At 43.6% G+C, this 20601-nt stretch overlaps 1 protein-coding gene across 3 annotated transcripts in view; it reads right to left on the minus strand.

Annotated features, from left to right (window-relative positions):
• LOC119660356 (probable G-protein coupled receptor No18) overlaps window positions 1-20135 on the minus strand; it is a 254873-nt gene extending 234738 nt beyond the window's left edge. For all 3 annotated transcript variants that reach the window (XM_038068856.1, XM_038068857.1, XM_038068858.1), the window contains exon 1: window positions 19431-20135. The gene's annotated coding sequence lies outside the window, so the exon portion shown is untranslated. The remainder of the gene's footprint in view (window positions 1-19430) is intronic.
• Between the last annotated feature and the right edge of the window lie 466 nt (window positions 20136-20601).

Consider the following 20601-nt stretch of genomic DNA (forward strand, 5'->3'; position numbering starts at 1 on the left):
GGAAGCGGACGTAAACCCGTGGTGGAGCGCCTAGAGAATCATAATGGGGCGATTCAGAAGCCGATCATCTCCGCAGATCACGTGCCCTTCACTGTTGTTAAAAATTATCCAGGGGTTATTCCCACAGGAAGAAGAGGGCATAGACAGCTTCCAGCGACCCGTGAATGACACGGCAATACCGCCACCAGTGACGAGCTTCTGGAAATCTGCGTTAGGATAGGAGATAACAAAGCTCCGGGTCTGGATGGCGTTCCGAATAGGGCCCGTGAAATCCAGACCAGAAATGTTCGCTGAGCTGTTCGAAGCGTGCATGTCCGAGGGAATATTTCCTACATCATGGAAACGACAGAAGTTGGTGCTACTGACTAAAGTTGGCAAACCTCCATATGAGCCAACCTCCTACAGACCTATTTGTTTTTTGGACACTGTGGACAAATCCTAGAGCGACTAATCTATAATAGATTACTCCCGGTTGTTGAGAGCCAGGGAGGTCTCTCAGATCGGCAGTATCCGTAAAGCCAGATCAACCACTGATGCCATCAAAATCGTTACTGGCTTGGCCGAAAATGCAATCCACGGAAAGGGAAATATTGCGTGGTAGTGACCCTGGCCAACTGGAACCTAATATGGGAATCTCTGGGAAAGATTGGTATCCCCGCTTATCTTGCAGCTATTGTCAACAGCTATAATATTTACAAGAACGGAGGCTTTGGATGACACCGATGACGGACCCCAGAAGTACGTTGTCTCCGCGGTCTCCCACAGGGCTCCGTACTGGGCCCACTACTGTGGAACATCATCTACAACGATGTACTTAATCTTCCCCTTCCGGAGGAAGCCACGGTGATGGGCTACACCGACGATATAGCGCTGGTTGTGGTCGCAAAGAACCTCGAAGATACTGAGTCATACTCATGCGAAGCAATCAGTGCTGTTAAGGGTTGGCTAGAGAGTTCTGGTCTGACACTTGCGGAGGAAAAAACGGAAGCGGTCCTCATCATCAAGCGCCGTAAAAGAAATTTTGTCCGTATTCAAATTGGGAATCATATCATCGGTGGTCGGGGTTGGTTTTAGTGGGTAAGAATCCCAGGCGTGTCCAGGCTAGTGTCTTTTCAAGATTCAAGACTGCTCATGGTTTCAGCCTCGCGCTGGAAAAACCCGAAGCAGTCATCCTAACCAGAAAGCGAATCCCGTCCCTGCGTCCTATATCGATCGGCGAGTTGACTATAGAGGCAAAACTAGCTATTGAATACGTTGGCTTAATGATCGACTCGGAGATGAGCTTCAGCGAGCAAATCAAAGCATCCGTGGAGAGAGGTACGACTCGAGTTTCGACCTTGTGTCGGCTAAAAGCGAATATCGGTGGCCCTGCAGCTACTATTAAGAGATATCTTCTTATGAGAGCAACGCAGTCCCTTCTGCTCTACGGCGCAGAGGTATGAACTGATACCCTTGACAACGATGTGCATCATTCGTGCCTTACTGATTGATGATCGCGGGAGTGAACCCCATTGCCCTTCTTGCTAAGGAGTATAAAGCTATTTACAGTCGCAGGGTCGAAAACTTGAGAGAGGTGGTTGCCTGTGAAGAATGTCAACGCACCCTTACCGAGTGGCAACTCTCTTGGCAAAATGAGCCAAGAACCCATGGCTGAACCGAAATCACGATGAGATTGATTACTTTCTTACCCAAATTCTAAGTGGGCATAAAGGTAAACGTAATCTCCTGATTGGGTGTTCTGCAATGGAGTGGCGGGCAGCGTTCGTCAGCGGCTTAATGCAGACACAGGGGAGTTCTACCCAAAAAATATTTTCAGAGAGATGCTGAGGAGCGCTGGCAGATGGAGTCGTGTTGCGCATTATGATCGGACCCTTCTTATTGCGAAGAAGATTGAGCACGGCCGGCGGAGGGACCGGATGGCAAGGGGTTCTCTGAACTAACAATTTCCTTCTCCCCTACCCTCAAGTTGGAGAAACTAATTTTCTGACTTGAACGTTCCCAAGGCCGAAACGAGGTAATATGTCAAAGGGTTCTAAGCTAGTTCTCTAATGACTTAGAGTCCAACGGTATACTGTTGCGGGAGTCCAAGGCAATGTGCGTAAATGCATTCTACTCTACTTAAAAAAACAGGAGTCACTCCGACAATTATCATCACAGCGCGATAGACAGACGCCACCCGCAAAGCTCCCCATTTCTGTACAGGCAGAAGGCGGTCCTTGGTCCTTGTAAGGGACATCATCCCAAACTGTTGCGCCATAGAACAGCTGACATTAGACCTAAACTCTCACTAACTTGTGGAAGAAATCAGCTGAAACCTTCGTGTCATGACTTTAGGCGAAACTTAAACTGTGGCCTTATCCGCTGCTGCTTTCTTTTACTCCAAAAAGTTCACCTATTTTGGTTCTCTATGTCTCTCTCATAGGACACAGGGTTTGGATTCTCTTTTTAGCCAAAATGACTATTTTTTTTTTTCATTCATTTTTTTTCAGCGCGGAATTGTATGGTTTCAATTAGTTATCTATCTGCTTACCCATCGCATCAATATACCAAGTCTGCTTTGCACTTTTTCAACAGTGCATCTGACAACAAGTGCCGCAGCATCATCTGCATAACCGACTAGGCGCGATCCCTTTGACATATCGGCTCTTAGCAGACTATCGTAAGATGCATTTCAGAGGTTCGGGCGTAGAAAGAGTCTCTCTGCTACCCCTGACGTAATTTCTTTCGTCCTCTGACCCTCCAGCGATCTACGAAATAATATCTAAATATCTGTAAGAGATAACCAGCCATGTGGAATTAATTTTCTAGTGTGCCTACTATATCTGCAATCTGACGAAATCGAAGGCATTTCTGACATTAAGTGAAGAAGGATTCCAGATACCAATCCACCTCCAGCTCCAACGAGCTTTGCCTTTTGTTCTTCGCGCTTCGGAGTATCCTTTAGCTGATCTGTACCCTGCCATTGTGGTGCATGCCTCCTCCCGATCATTTAATCGTTGAAGCAATGGACCTTATGACAGTTCCTCCGCAGGTTGCAATCCACCAATATATAGAAAGCTTCTTACATTTGGGTGTCCTGGGGCATGGACGCATCACACCATTATGATTTTACGACAGTGCAAGCTGCACACAATGTAAAGTTTCCTAATTCTTATAGGAAGTAACGTAAGCTTGGGTCAAAGGACTGCTATTCCAAGGGCGAGAAATTGAAATTGAGCCAACTAATTTTGCTAAACATTCGTTTAGTCCAGCTAAGCAAACTATTTATCAGCGCCCAAAATTATTGCCATACAAAATGTGAAAGTCAAAGCCATAAACTTTCCCGGAAAAGCTAGCAAAAATCAATCTGACATAAAAGATTTCTTCACTTCCAGATTATCATTGTATCAGGAGAATGTCGGATAGCTTCTCTTATATATCGAAAATTAATGCTAACCATGTCTCCGACATCAATAGCATAAAACTGAAAAATTGGAGGAAATGTTTATCATAAATTTACCATAAAGGACTGAACAACATAAGAGGTCTGAACATGTATGCTATCACATGGAAATGCTCATAGAACTGAATATTTCAAGGAAAAATCCTGTCAAGGCTACTAAAGTAATCGCTTCTAGCACAACATATGCTACCTTCCGAAAACTTACAACTACCATACAGCAACCACGAGTGTCCTGCAAGAAATGTATCTGTCTCAGAAATATGAATTATTCAGCAAGTAAACTTTTTCCGTCTTATTACATCGAATTCCGACATCGAAGGTTATTATTTAGAGAGGCTGCTAACAATCCACATTCCCCAGGAAATCATCTTGGAGTCCTCGGATATCGCACGAGCGATCAGATACCATACTCAAGACTCATAAGAACTTCAGAAAGCAATACGTCGAGTATTGCCAGTTGGTCGATTTTACAAGTGCATTTGGCGTCCTGCAAAAAACAAGGGAAATCCGAAGCTGGGCGCTTCAGAGATAAAAGTGTTTTGGTGTTCATTTGTGAGAATATTTCGTTTCAGGACGATTTTATATGAATTTCATATTTCGAACTGTTCATTTTAATGTGGTCCCGACAATCTATGCAACTTTAAGGTCCAGTAAATTCAATCGATAGAATCAAGTTTAACCTACTAACTTGAACTGGGAGATAAACTAGAGCGGAATACAGCCTCCCGAGGGCCCACCTATCTCTCTCTACTATAAACAAAACGCTACGGACCTAGACAGAGGAATCGAAAAACAACTCCCCCAATTCAGGGTATTATGCGAACCTTGCCCATTGGATAGTTTGCTATCGGGGGTAACTGACTTTATTCAAACGGAGCCTCACTGATACCTAGTCGCCTTAATGAGTAAGGCCGACCTTATCGTGGTAGGGAGTGAGGTCTATGGCACGGCGGATCTCCTGACCCCCATACTCATGTGAGGAAGGAATAAGGAGCATGCGTTTACCGGCATAGGTTTTCGACTAGGTTTTATACTGGTAGAATGCGCGACGGAGGACCCTCATCACTCAAAACATGGATCTCCACACGCGGTTATGGAGAGTTTTTAGAAGCAACGAGGAGGGCAAAGGCAAACTCCTTACAATCGGGACAGAAAACCTATCCTTGTAGGCAATTAAACGTCGAAATTTTCCTATCAGTTACAGATTTAGTAGCATACCTGTGCACGTCCACAGTGAGAAATCAAGAAAGAATACTTCTGAGGACACATTTGATGGTAAGCCTACCGAGGTTCCTGGCGGAATTTCAGAAACCATAGCGACTGTAAAGGCAGGATCATGCAGGGAAGTGAACTTCTGCCCAAAGAAGGGGAGAAGCTAGACGGCCCTGACAGAGAGCTTTCATTTGATACCCCATATGACTATATTTGGGGTAAACAAATTATACCCCTCCTTTGCATGTGCGAGGACCCCCCCTTAAATTCGTCGTAGAATGATGTAATCCAATGTATGCGTAAATGTTCACAGTCCCTACCTTTCCACTAAATTTGCTGTCAATATTTATAACCGTTTCCGAGAAAAATGCGTGTGATAGACAGACAGACAGACATTGAATCGATTTTAATGACGTTTTCTTTCGTAAAAAACCTTAAAAGGTCGCCTAGATCTTCTAGGGCTGAAACCGGACAGAGAAACTCAAGAATGTGCCATGTCAGAGGAGGAAAGCAATTCTCCGACATTGGAGAAGAACTCCAAGCACTAACGAAGCCGATGGCCAGCACAAAAATGGCCCAGGTAAACCTCCACCATGCAAAAGCTACATCTGCAATAATTGGAAAGGCAAGTTTCAAGGATAGCATTGGAATGGTGCTGGCTTAAGAACCCTGAGTGCACCAAGGGCAAATTGGCGGTTTACAAGAAGGACGTATGCAGGTAATTTGGAATTCCTCTGTTGAAAAACTAAGAGTTTGCATCATTCTCAAAAGAAACTTATGATATATATCTTTCAGAGCTTCTAAATGGAGACCATGTGTGACTGTCAAAATCACATTAAAAGCCCGAAGAAGGAAGCGCGAGGCAATCGTGGCAACAGGATATTTCCCAGGAGACGACACCAGGATTCTACCCGAATTACTTGTTAGACTGGCAAAGTTATGCGAGAGGAAAGCGCTACTACTTTTTCTCGGCTGTAATGGCAACGTCCAAGAAATTAATTGAAGAGGTGAGTACGGCACATGAGGTACTAGACTTGACTAAATCTAGGGACCACTCGGAAGAGCGACTTTGTCAAGAAATGGAAGGTGTCGGATGAGCCTTCTATGTCGGATCACAAAATAATCAGATTCAACATTGAAGACAACTCGGAAATAAATAGTATAATAAGGAATTCCAAGATAACAGATTGGGACTCCTACACAAGATACCTGAGTGACAACATCTTCATGTGAGCAGCAACATCAGGAACGAAATAGAGCTAGAAACAGTGGTGGAATGCCTCAACAGAATCATCAGTGACGCATTTAAGTCCAGGTGTCCGACTAAGACAATCAAGTCATCATGGGACGTACCCTGGGCTATATAAAGCTATAGTCAAAGACATGATCTATTTGAAAAAGAAAGATGGGACATTTCCCGGGAATGAGGAGGGCAAAATACATCTGCTTCTCGGAACTCATTTCCCAGGGTCCGCCTCCACAGCGGAAGGCAATGGAAATAAGGGGAAAAAAGTGAATCCGAAACTAGCGAAGGAGGTATGCTCGGAAACTAGAGTAAGATGGCCAAGAATGATCTTTATTCCGAAAGTGGATAAAAAGGATCCTTTTCATCCTAAATCTTTCAGACAATTCTGCCTGACAAAGTTCGTACTTAAGGCGGTAGTGAAGGTCGTAGACAACTAAATTGTCAGCACACTTACCGGGCAGGACGGTCAACCGAAATTACTTTGTATCCGCTGACGGATACCAGAAAAACGAAGGAAATAACACTGTGTGCGTTTTTGGACATCGAAGGAACTTTCGATAACACATCACAAACAGAGATAAAAGATGGCCTAATCCGCAAATGCGTGGGAAATAGCCTGACCTTCTGGATCCGCAGAACGTTAGAGAGAAGGTAAATAAAAATACCGACAGGTGCAAATTCTATTGTCATGGGCACTACTCAAGTTTGCTCACAAGATGGGCTATTATCATTATTAATTTGGAGCATGGTAGTTGATGGACTTCTAGGAGAGCTAACAAACACTGGAATACAGGTCCAGGATTACGCTGATGATTTTGTTTTAATCTGTAGGGCCAAATATAAGGATACCCAGTGTAACAGAATTCAAACCAGACTGCGAACCACTAGTAACTGGTTCTGAAAGGCGTGGCTTAGCATAAATTCAGTCAAAGCCAATATGATACATTCCCCAAAAAGCGTAAGCTTAATTACTTGTGAACCATTAGATTACGTGCATGGAGATGGAGTAACAGAAGTCAAATATTTGGGAATCACACTAAACCAAACCTACTCTGGAAGACGCCTGTCGGAAACATATGTCAGTAAGCCACAAAGGCTCTGATGACTTGCCGATTCATAGCAGAGAAAAAATGGAGATGCACCCCCCAGATATACACTGCAATAGTAAAGTCAATAATTACCTACGGTACGGTAATCTGGACAGACAGAACTGAACTCAACACAACAGCCAGGGAGTTACACAAACTCCAAAGTCTGACTTCGTGTGTATCATTGGGGCAATGAGAACTTGCTCAATGGCATCCTTAGAAATCCTTCTGGCATTGACTCCTCCCCATTTGCAAAAGCAGGCAAGGAGGGCGATCTTCAGAATGTCTGAGAGTATCAGTGAGGCAAGGAGCTGCATAAATCGAAGGAAAATTGATATTCTTCCTAGGCGGCATCTTGAGTTACTGATACCAAAGGACAGTATGACAAAGAGGTTTCACTTCAATAAGATGTTTGAAACACGTTGGTAAAACAAGGCAAACTGGCAAAGCATGACATTGACATACGGCTGAAGCCAGCAACTGGTTACCTGGTACACTGACGAATCCCTTGCGGCAGATGGAGCAAGCGCTTGGGTCATTGGTCTTTCAACCAATGGGTAAGTATACGAGCATATTTTAGGCGGAAATATCCGACGTAGGCAGATGTGCCTCCTTCAGCCTAGAAAACGACTATTGGTATTTTAACCGATAACCAAGCGGCTATTAAGGCGCATAGGTCCTAACAAGTAAATTTGACATCGGTGTTGGATGCCTTAAAAGACTGAATACACTTGGCTTGCTCAAGAAGGCCCGGATACTTTGGGTTCCTGGCCACATTGGGTTAGAAGATAACGAAGCAGCGGGCGAACTGACCAGGAAATGACCAGCAACGCCGCTATACGAGCCAGAGCTATTTTGTGGAGTTGAAAATGGAGCCATGGCTACGACATTGAAAGTTGAAGGCGAACGGTTGAGGAAACTTTACTGGCCGAACTTACCAGGAATGAAACAGTCCAGGGTGCTCATGGGGGTATACGAACTCAAGCGCTCGAAAGATGGTTCAAACCTCACCAAGAAGAGCCTCTGGATCATAGTGAGAATACTCACTGGTCACTGGAGGCTGAATTATCACCTGATGAAGCTAGGGATATCTACGAACACTGTTTGTAGATTTTGTGAAGAGGGTGATGAAACCTTGATACATGTTCTGGGACAGTGTCTGACACTTGTGCAAAGTAGGTAGAAACACCTGAGAGAATATTGAATACACTTGGAAGTAGGGAGCATAATAAATTTTCAATCAGGGATGAGACACTCGAGCAACGTTTTCGCTCGAATTGAAAGACTCCTCTTTGGTGTTGCTAAGGATGCTTTTTGTAATCTTATCTCTATCTACAGTAAATGGGAAAAGTAGCCTTTCCAAGTATTTTGAGTAGCAGTAGTGGCCACGTTCCATGTGCCCATGTGTTTTGCAAATACTACTCATTTTTTGGTATGACTTCTTGTTCAGCTACCATCTTTTGATCTTAGTGACGGTTTGCATTGAGCTGCTTTCTTTCCTCTTTTTGTAGCTTTTCGCAGAAGTGAGCCGGTTGATACAGTAGGTGATACGATTTGTGGCTAGTTGTGCAGCTCCTGCTCCCTTTAATCCTTAATGGCTTGATGAAGCGACCACCTTGTCCTGGCTGGCTGCAATTTCAAACTTACCACTCCCTCCTGGATACACGTTTTACTTGAACTAGCTATAATATTCTATACGATGTACTAGGGGAAAATTGGCAACACATAAGTGTGAAGTGATGAATGTAGTTGAGGCATACTTGCGTTGAATTTCAACGGGACTTTGGCCGTCTACTCCACGTTTGGTTTCCGAAGATTCAACTAGGCAGTTGATTTAACGGTTTTGAGGAAGAACTGCGAGAGATCTGTAGACGAATGGGGGATAATAAAACTCCGGAATCGGAAACAAAGCCACTGGCTGCTATAATCAGACCCGCATGGCTCACAAGTGCATTTGAATCGTGCATGGTGGAAGTAGTGTTTCCCGTCCAGTGGAAAAGGCAAGGGTTGGTTCGGCCACCGGAGCCTCAAAACCTACTTAGCGCACCTTCTTTATATCGTCATATCTGTCTTTTAGACACTGTGGGGAAGATGCTCGAGAGGGTGATATACAACAGGCTGCTTCCGTTCGTTGCTAGCGGGTGGTCTATCGCAACGGCAGCATTGGTTTCGCAGAGCGCAGAGGTTGACGGTCAATGCATCACCAGCGGTCGTGGACCAGACGCGGGACACATCGGCGACTGGTAGGTGCTGCACCATGGTGGAGCTATATACCGCGAATGCCTTTAACTCGGCCAACTGGAGTTGGATTAAGGGCACCCTGACCAAACTGAGTCTCCCAGGTTACTTCGCTTGGATAATCGAAAGTTACCTCTCGGAGAGATTTCTTTGGTAAGAGTGGTGCGATGGCCGAAGGAATATGTTGTGGCAGCAAGTGTTTCCCAAGGCTGCGTATCAATATATGACGGAGTTCTCAGTCTGCACGTGCCAAAGAAGACAACGTCGATTGGTTTCGCAGACTACCTGGCAGCGGTATTAGTTGCGAAACACCTTCAAGGTGTGGAACTGTATCGAAGTGAAACTATTCATGCCATCAAAGCATGGCTCCAAATGGTAAAACTGGACCTGGTGGAAAATAAGCCGGAAGCGATCGTTATTACCATTTGTAGGAAAAACAATACTGTCAACATCCAGGGTTCAAAATCAATCATTAGAAAGCCGGGAATAATGATCGATGCCAAGTTAAGTTTCAAGGGGCTGGGTTACGCACACTAAAAGGCTGCAAAGGCTAGCTCATCTCTAGTAAGGATGGAACCTAATATTGTAGGGCCAAAATCTAGTAGCTGGCTGCTTATCACAAGCGTGGTGAAATTCATCCTGCTATACGCGACTCCTGCGCGTGCGCACTGGATAACACAGTGAACGAGGGAGTGGTAAGCTGGGCATTCCGATCAATCATGCTAAGGGTATACAGTGCCTTTTAGGACGGTATCTGGTCAGACAGTGTATGTCTTTGCGAGGATGATTTCCTTGGATCTTCTAGCGTATGAGGCACACTATCTCTACCGGAGAAGGAGAGCGAATCCGGCCGGAATGACTGTGGGCTACCAAAAAGCCACTAGGAAGGAGCTGTACAGGAGATGCTGCAACGGTGGGATAATTCCGAAAAAGTCCGTTTCACCCATATACTGATCCCATGTATTGAGAGGTGGAGTGAAAACACGGAGAATTAAATTACCACCTAACACATTTCCTTACTGGACACGGTTGATATGGGAAGTAGTTGCATCGATTCGGATTGGATGAATCCCCAGACTATCCCAAACGCCATACTACACCCGAGAACCAGGAGCATGTTATGTTTCATTGTCAAAGATTCGCGATTAAAAGAAGAAAGCTTACCGACGCCCTAAACGCAGTTCTCGGTCCCCATAATTTCGTGGAGGAGATATTCAGGTCCGAAGCAACTTGGAGTGCGATAAATGCAACAGAAACTGCGATATAGGAAAAGCTACAGAAACTGGATCGGGCCCGGAAAGCACAAAGGATGCGTGGCTTAGTTGTGTTTATGGAAACCGGAGCCCTCCTCGCGAAGTAATACTTCGAAGTGGTAGGGGTAGTTTAAATGGGTGGGGTGTGGGGATGTTCTCCAAATTCTGCACAATAAATACTGCAGTTGCAGTTAAGGAACGTTGCATGTTGCCGATAGGAAATGATAACTCGAAGTGCCCAAGTTTTTGTTTGGCCACTAAATGCTAACTTCCTTGTCTTGTAATGATTTTTCTGTGCAACATAAAATAATAAAAATAATATTAACATTCGCCGCAGATTGCATTCGGGCGAATTAATCTTGACAGAGGGGAATGATTTGTCGCATCCGTAAGCGCACGTGCATGATACTGCAACATGAACTCCACACAGTTCAAGGCGAGCGTAGCGGCATGGGGACAGGTTCTTGGTTAAACAGCTGGACTGGCCACTACGAAAAAGGGAGAGGTTTTGGATTGGCACAGGAGACAGCCGTGAAAACGGGAGGTAACGATCGAGGTATTTTCGCTGAAGCATCTAGTGGTATCGAACAGCCCCTGCCCTGACTCTTAAAGCGTATCTTTCCGACATCGGCACAGCCAGGAGTGTAAAGGGATACGTTGCAGCAGAGCAAGGTGCTAATTGTTTTAAAGGCGCCCATGGAGTTGTTAACCAAGCGGGCGTGCCACGTGAACCTGAAAGGACTCCAGATGATTTGTTCAACACCAATGCTGGTACCGTTCGCGATTTGACTTCTGTCATTGCGGAAAATTGTCCAAAAGCTTTAATTGTGACTATTATAAATCCTGCGAACTCGTGTGTACCAATTGCCGCAGAAGTTCTCAAATCCAAAGGAAAGTACTATCCCCGTCGTCTCTTCGGTGTTTTAACTTTGGATATTGTCCTTGCTCGAAAATTCATTTCTGATTCATGCAAAGTTGATGTGAATGCCATTATTTAGAGGATGTTCCTAAAAAGGTTTTGCGGGGTCAAGTAGGAAGAGAGAGGGAGAAAGTCCTCAAATCAATAAAAATTATTGTTTTTTATTATTGTTTTGTTTCTCTTCCGGCGCTTCGTGATGAGGACAGCTTCCGTTTTTTCCTCCGCCAGTGTCAGACCTGAGCTCTTTAGCCAACTTTTAACAGCACTGATTGCTTGGCTTGAGTATAACTGAGCATCTTCGAGATGCTTTGCAACAACAACCAGTGCAATGTCGTGAGCGTAACCCACCACTGTAGCTTCCTCCGGAAGGGGAAGATTAAGTACATCGTTGGACATGATGTTCCACAGTAGTGGACCCAATACGGAGCCCTGCGGGACACCCGCGGAAACGAAGTACACCTGCGGTCCGTCATCAGTGTCGGACCAGAGCCTCCTTTAAGTCAAATAACTATCGACAATTGCGGCGAGATAGGCGGGAATACCAACCTTCGCTAGGGATTTCCGAATTAGATTCCAATTTGCCGAATTGAATGCATTTTTCACATCCAGAGTTACTACCACGCAATATTTGCTGGTACTACCCTTTCCGTGGATTGCATCTTCGGCCAAGCCAGTAACCAATTTGATGGCATCAATGGTTGATCTGGCTTTACGGAAACCATACTGCCGATCTGAAAGGCCGATCTGTCTGTCCGTCTGTCTGTCTGTCTGTCTGTCCGTCACACACATTTTTCTCGGAGACGGTTATAGCGATTGACACCAAATTTGGTAGGAAGGTGGGAACTATGAACGCTCATGCATATAGTGAGTTACATCCTTTTATGACGAATTTAAGGGGGGGTCCCCATACATGCAAAAGGGAGGTATAAATTTTTTTTCCATTAAATATAGTCATGTGGGGTATCAAATTAAAGGTCTCAGTTAGTACTTTTTGAAACCGGTCTTAGTTTTAACTTTTGCCGAAAAGGTGGGGAGCGCAGGGGGTTGAAAGTGGTCATTTTTTTAACGAACCCATTCTCAGAAACTGCCCAACCGAAAAATCAAGGGGCTGCCACTATATCGTGCCTAGTCTCCCAAATACCCTCCATACCGATACCTGTTCAAATAAAGTTAATAATAGTATATTACTATAATTTTTAGTAATTGACAGGGAAACCCCCCTTAAGTTCACCCTAAAATCATAAAATTTTGCAGCTATGTAGGCTACAGTATAGAGCATGATCCTGCCAAATTTAGTGAAAATCGCACTATTACTAACAAAGTTATACTAGGTGAAAACTGTCGCTCTTCTGCAAATCCAAAACTATGAATGTCAATATCACTTAAAAGAAGTGGCTATTTTCACGTAATATATGCATATTTTACGTGCTACATGCTAATGGGACAAATGCACACTCAAGTCTTCTTTATAAAAGAAATATACAAAACCTTTCATACCTGAAGCGTCTAGCTTCCGGTTTCCTGACTTGTTTTACTTTTCAGTTCTAGCCCGCGTTCTAGTTTTTTTTGTTAGGCCGGCGGGAATTCCTTCGTTTGTTGTCTATTTTGAAATCCGATGCGGACCCACGCATCGGTATAGACACGTTAATTTTGTGTTAATGGCACGTGAGGGATCAAAGTGCTCAAAGGACCCCCCACATTTCCGAGCAGCTTCAGTCTTTGCGAGTGGACCTTCGCAGTCAATTTCGCCAACTTTTTAGGTTTCAAGGAGAGCTCTTCCCTCTAGGTCATTCTCCGCCGCTTAGGATGATCGTCTGGTACTCCTATTTCCCCTAGGTTCATTACACCATCCTTTTACATAGTCAACCAAGACTATGTATCTCTAAGTCTATGTATCTCTAACTAGCAATCTAAAAACAAAGTTCAAACTATTTGTTTAGAAACTGAATCTTTTGTACCAAAGACCTCACAAGCATCAACTTCAGCTCGAGTCTTTTGCTTCAGAATTTCATAAACATCCACATTGAAGGAGGGAACAACTTTTTCGCCCCATATGCCAGCGTTTCAATACAAATAGCATTACGTACCACACAATACCTTATAGTCCCTTATATACATGAAAAGCCAGCTACATATTTTCCGAATTATTGTTGGAAATCGGCTAAGGTTTTCATCTGGGAAATGTTCTCAGATTCCGGCTGCCGAATTAACTCCTATAGACGAAACTATGAAGACTATTTGGCCCATGTTGAATTCACGTCAGTTTAGACTACAAGTCCCCAATCTATCTAACTCAAAACCTTTTTATTCTATTTTTAAATATTAGAAACAAACATTGGCCGTTACATTTTAAAAGCACTTTAACAAATTCAAACTTTGCTCAAATTAATTCAATGCTTGGATGAACTCGTATCTTTTTCCCTTCTGAGTTCACATAACCTGGAGCCTTCAAAAACTTTTCTTGGCTCCTTCACAGAACCAGATCCACTTGGGAATGGTGATTACATTTTCGCACCTATTAAAGTTAACTTTCTGTTGAAAAATGTCCACTAAATTTATAATCCATATTATATGATCAAATGACTGGAAAGGTGGGACAACCATTTGACTTACATCCTCAAAAGAGCCCCACAACAAATATTTGGCGAGATGACATCCTATGGAATTTTTAATAAAACGTTAGATTCTTGTGCCTTTCGTTTAGCATGTTCGAATCTAAATTACAGTGCCCTTGTCTTCAATGTGACATTCAGTAAACATTTTACATATTTTTCATTAATTCTTCACGAGAAGTCGACCTGAGGGATGTAGGATAACAAAACATTCAGTGGTTCAAAACGAGCATGTCCCAATGGATTTTTGCAGTGTAACATGTCGCTTCTGTTTTACAAATATCCAAACTCATTGTTCAGAACACTCGAAAATACTGACAGGATTTATAGTTCATACATAGTCAATGTTGAGAATTTCAAGGACTCGAAATGCACGCAACCATTTCTCTTGCATCCACCCTTCAAGACACTCATGGCAGTGGGTCCTGTCCTTGTGAATACTTCCTATGAAACCCTAGTGTTCCCTGAAAACAATTGATGCATAATTCGCGAAAAAAGGAACAGGATATAAAAGCAGGAAGTGTACACAGAGAATAATCATTCTTGAGAGTTCAGCCGAATGCAGCAGACGTCTTTGGACAGCAGCAGAGTGGTAAAAGTTTTTGAGAATTTCTAATTACAAATTTATTTTCTTTTTACAGGAGTCGGTATCTTTTAGGTACCCTTTAGTGATAAGCGTGGATAGTGTTAAGCTTTTGTGGGTAGAAAATAGTTTTTGTTTTTGAAGAGTTTTTTCAGCAGAAATCGTTATGGAGACGAGGGCCCAGAAAGCCCCAGAGGTCCGATTACTATCGGACCAATCCCAAGAAAAGCTAATCGCCAGTCTGCAACGCAGTCTGGATGAAATCAACAAGCAGCTAGCCGCTGCAAAAATTGAGATAGAGGAGCAGCGGAAGCAGAACGAGGGTCTGACAGCCCTCATCAAAAGCTTGCAAGAGTCAATAGACCTGCAAAACAGGGAGAAGAAAGAAAATGGCAAGCGTTTGCGTATCGAGAGTCCACAAGTGTCGGACACCGAAAGTAACTCCTCATCGGAAGAGGAGATGTCCACCGACAACACGGACAACACCGCCACCGAGGAGGAGGAAGATGTGGACTTTCCACCTCTGCCGCCACCGAAACCAGTGCCAACTCTTCCGCCCACTTTTTTTAAAAAAAAACCGTAGTGAAGTCACCGGAAAAGCCAAAGCCTTCAGGACAGGAAAGTCCTAAGGCTAAAGAAGCCGAAAAGGGCACGGTACCCGTGATTTTAAGGCAGCCATCAAAATGGCCAGCCATTGAGAAAGAGTTGAGAAAAAGGAAAATTAATATCCTTGACGCGAGGAGGATACACCTGGGGGTGAGAATAACTCCAGAGCAGCCGAGCGACCACCGGAAGATCACCAAATTCTTTAGAGAAAGTGGAATTCAATTCCACACATATCTTCTCCCAGAAGAGAGGAACATCAACATTATAATCCGGGGGCTTGAGGGAATAGCGCCCGAAGATGTGAAGGAAGACCTTGAGGATCAGGGCTTCCATCCTATAGAGTGTTTCTTCATAAAAATGAAGAACGGGCCCTCCAGACTATTAAAGGTGTTAATGCCGAAAAACGAAACCGGCATATACAATGTCAAATCGATCTGTCACCTGATCGTGAAAATCGAGTCCCAAAAACCGAGGGCTTCCCAATCGCAGTGCCATAACTGTCAGCAGTTTGGACACTCTGCGAACAACTGTTTCGCCGACGCACGTTGCGTTAAATGCGAGGGATCGCATCACTTTTCCAAATGCGAGAGGAAGCAGGAGCAGAAGGCAACCTGCACCAACTGCAAAGGGGATCATCCAGCCAGCTACGGCGGATGTCCAAAAAATCCTAAAAATATTAAGAAAACCTTCGCCCAAATGGCGAAATCTAATTCTTCTCCACAGGTATCACAGGTAACACAACCAATCAACAAACCGTCAGGAAAAACTCCAACAGCACCGAAAACTCCCTCTTCCTCAGCGAACCCGAAGCCTGTGCAAATGGATCAAGTGCTGAGCAGCATACAAGCACAGATACAAAACATGATAGAGTCAATGATGACTAAAGTGATCCAAAACCTGTTTAGCTCTCAGATCCCTCTAGGCAACCCAACTAAGATCCACCATGGTAAACATTAAGCTTAACATTACCTCATGGAACGCAAATTCCGTAAAAGAAAAAATGGGAGAATTAAAAGAATTCCTTTACGAGGCAGAAGTAGATATACTACTCATCCAGGAAACGTTCCTCAAACCAACAGATCCACTTAAAGTACCCAACTACGAAATATGTAGAAACGACCGACTTACAGGCCGTGGAGGAGGAACCGCAGTCCTCATTAAGAGAAGCATCGAGCATCACCGCCTGGAAACACCACTCATCACTGGAATGGAAGCTACAGTCATCGAGGCAAGGACAGGACCAGCTGATGTAAAAATTATATCAGCCTACCGTCCACCATCAGCAGATAATTTTTCAGAGGACCTTCAACTGCTACTCAACGAGAACAAACCGACTTTTCTGAACGCGCGTCATCGAGACTGGGAAGCAACCCGAAACACCAAAGCGGGAAGAGAACTGCTCACTTTCCTAAATGGAAACGGAGCAACTATTCACGCACCAGAGGAACCAACACATTATGAACGCAGCATGACTGGCACCATAATCGATGTGGCTCTTACAAAGAATTACAACAACCACATCACAATCAACGTGTTGGACGACCTCTCGTCGGACCACAAACCGGTGCTATTTTCAATATACAACATATATATTGAAAATCCGCCGAAAATGATAAAAAGCACCAACTGGGACACCTACCGCCACATTCTAAGACAATACACCACAACCTCAAAACTAGAAACATCGGAGCAGGTAGAAATAGAGATTCAAAACCTAACCGCCCAACTAACTTCAGCCAAGCAGGAGAGCTCAACGGAGACAGAAGAAAACGACCAACAATACTACCGGCTCCCAAGAAATATTAAAGAAAGAATAAGGGAGAGAAATCGCATCAGAAAAAGATGAAGAATGACAGGAGATCCCAATCTGAAAAGAGAAGCGAATCTGCTCACTAACGTCATCAGAGATGACATTGACCGATTCAGGAACGAACACTGGGAATACTTCCTCCAAAACTTAGAGCCGGGAAACAACAACTTCTGGCGGCTCAGCAAATATTTTAAAAGAGGCTCGAGAAGGCAAATGCCTACAATTCATGGTCCCAATGGCCTAGAATTCTATAAAGAAGGAAAGGCCGAAGCGGTCGCGGACTCACTCGAACTTCAGTTCAGGGAGAACACCGCATCGGACGATGAATCTGAAGAAGAGTACGAGTCAGAAACAGAGACACAAGATGACTCAACACAAAGAGAAGACTGGGAACTGCAAACAGATCAGGTGGAAGTCCAAACCATCATCCATGGACTAAGCAGTAAAAAGTGCAGTAAAAAGTGCTTACAAACGAGTGTATCAAGAACGCACCGAATAACATCGCCGAATCAATCACCGCAGTAACAAATGCAATACTCCGTCTCAGAACATATCCAAAAGCATGGAAAAAGTCCATCATCATCCTTCTGCCGAAGCCGGGAAAGAACCCAACCTTCCCACAGAACTGGAGACCCATCAGCCTACTTCCAACAATTGGAAAAATTGCAGAAAGGGTAATACAGAGCAGACTGCAGGATCAACTCAACGAGCTCAACATCATCCCAGAGGAACAATACGGATTCCAACGAGATCATTCATGCGAGCTTCAACTGGCCAGAGTAGTCCAGCACATTCGCAGTGGTTTGAACAAGCGGAAATCGACCGGACTAATAATGTTCGATATATCGAAAGCTTCCGATAAAGTCTGGCACGCAGGGCTCGTAGCCAAACTAAAGAAATTTAAAATATCGGATTCAATGATAAGACTAATCCAATCCTTTATTGCAGATCGAAGTTTTAGGGTGGCACTGGAGGGACACCAATCAACAGAAAAAAGAATAGAGGCAGGAGTACCCCAAGGATCGCCGCTTTCACCGCTGTTATACACAGTATTCACGGCGGACATTCCAAGAAAATTCAACGGCTTCACAGGGATCTCCTTATTCTCGGACGACACATGCCTCTTCCACACATCGAAACAGGCACGCCTCATCACTAGCAATCTTCAGAAGGCAACCAAAACAATGTTGGAATACTTCAAAAAGTGGAAGATAAAAATAAACCCGGAGAAGACCCAGGCAATCTTCATCACAAGAAAGAGAGAACAGAAACCGGGGAAAATCAAAATCGAAAATCAGCCCATCGATTGGAAACCAACAGCGAAATATTTAGGACTGACTTTCGACAGCAGACTAAATTGGAAATAAGTCGGGAAACCGGAAGCTGGACGCTTCAGGTCGAAAGGTTTTGTGTATTTCTTAGTACGTAGCACGTAATATATCCATATATTATGTGACAGTATCCACTTTCGGGTGATATTGCCATTCACAGTCTTGAATTTGCAAAGAACCATAAACTTTAACGTATTATAACTTTGTTAGTAATAGTGCGATTTCCACCAAACTTGGTAAGATCATGCTCTATATTATAGCCAAAATTTCATGGTACTAGGATGAACTTAAGGGGGGTTTCTAATCAATTACAAAGAATTGTAGTAGTAGTATTTAAACAGATATCGGCATGGAAGGTATTTCGGAGCCCAGGCACCATATAGTGGCAGCTTCCTGATTTTTTTCAGATTTTTCGGTTTGGTAGTTTCTGAGAATGGCCCCCTTAAAGAAGTGATCACTTTCAACCCCCCGCGCTCCCCACCCTTCCAACGAGTGTCAAAACTAAGATCGGCTTTGAAAAGTACTAATCGAGACCTTTAATTTGATATCCCACATGACTATATTTGATGAAGAAAAATTTTACACCCCCCTTTTGCATGTATAGGCACCCCCCCCCCTTAAATTCGACGTAAAAGGATGTAATTCACTGTATGCGTGAGCGTTCACAGTTCCCACCTTTCTACCAAATTTGGTGCCAATCGCTATAACCGTCTCCGAGAAAAATGCGTGTGACGGACAGACACACAGACAGACAGACGGACAGACAGACAGACAGACAGTAAACCGATTTTAATAAGGTTTTGTGTTTATTATAAGTAAGTAAGTAATTTATAAGCAGTATAAGACCATAAGTATTATAACGTTTGAAAAAAGAAAGAGGAACGATAACAAACTCGAGTAAAGATGGACAACAATGTCCACAGAGAAAAGGGGAGCCAAGGTGTCGAACACCAGCTCTAGATTCATCACAGTTCCAAGTCAAAGAATAATCATAAATTCAATAGTCATGGTCAGATAGTGGCCTGTAGAAACTGAAATATGATAAGTCTCCCCCTATTAAACTGTAAAAGCTATTTGAAGGGATACTTACCCAAATAACTCTTCAACGTTGGATGAAACAAGGATCGGATAGAATGTCTTAATAAACTCCAAATGCTTCATCAATAACGCATAAATCGATGCAATTCCGTGTTCGTCCAATGAAATTTAATCACTTGCTTTCCCTACTTCACTTCATCTCCTTGCACTGAGTCCTTATACACCGAACCTTGCGGTTAACTGAGTTACCACTGAAACTCAAGCTCGGTCAAACTACCTAATCCGATAAGCCAATTATTAACACTGCAGGTGGGTTTGTCCAACAAAACCTCCCTGTTTGCTCTTAAAAAATACCTAGATTCACTGGAAAACACTCCCTCATTACTTCTATTTTTTTCATCCCTTAATTCACTCCCACACATTTCACCAAACTAGAATAGGGTACATGATAATTTCAGCCACCAAACGAATGATCAGACAACGTTAACTAAATCGTTTCTAATTCAGCAAATCATACTCAAATCCACCGAGGACTTAACCCCTATAGCGAGGCAAATCCTTATTAAAATTTGTTACCATTCACATAAAAAAATCCCTAGGTCAACACCAAGTATATTCAGCCCTAAACAATGGGACACGTTCAAAGCAACTGCTTCCAGTTTGATTTCACGATTCTAAGCAAGTCCTTCTACTATGAGTCGGTCGGCGGAGGTGGAACTGATGCTATCACCAAAACTCGTGCCATTTCCGCCGGTGGCTGTTGCTTAACTGAATGGAAAAGTTACTACTTTTCCGCCAACAGCCGGCTACACGCTATCAGAATGGTATCTGAATTTTTGCAGGCATGCCAGGCTTTTCCCTAGAAAGCTTTCACCGAAAGAATTGTAGGAGTTGGGGATGAAACGAAAGCAGGCGATGCAATGATTCCATGATAAGACATTGATAATAACCTTGGGTAGCATGGCCATCATATTAAGGAGATGAGCTTGAAGGGCAATAATTCTAATTGCCGTTTTGATAATGAAATTATATCTTTTGATTATATTTTTTCGGAAAATACTCGAAAACATGGAAAAACATTATTTTGTGGTTCTAACTGTTATCCGCGAACACCAGCAGAAGCTACAGGATATGATGATGAAAAGTGCCAGGCGCCTAGGCGCAGCACTCAAACCAAAATGATCCATTGTGCTCAACGCAACCCCCTAAACAAATACCCTCAG

The sequence above is a fragment of the Hermetia illucens genome, chromosome 6 (genome assembly GCF_905115235.1).
Source record: "Hermetia illucens chromosome 6, iHerIll2.2.curated.20191125, whole genome shotgun sequence".
Classification (NCBI taxonomy): domain Eukaryota; kingdom Metazoa; phylum Arthropoda; class Insecta; order Diptera; family Stratiomyidae; genus Hermetia; species Hermetia illucens.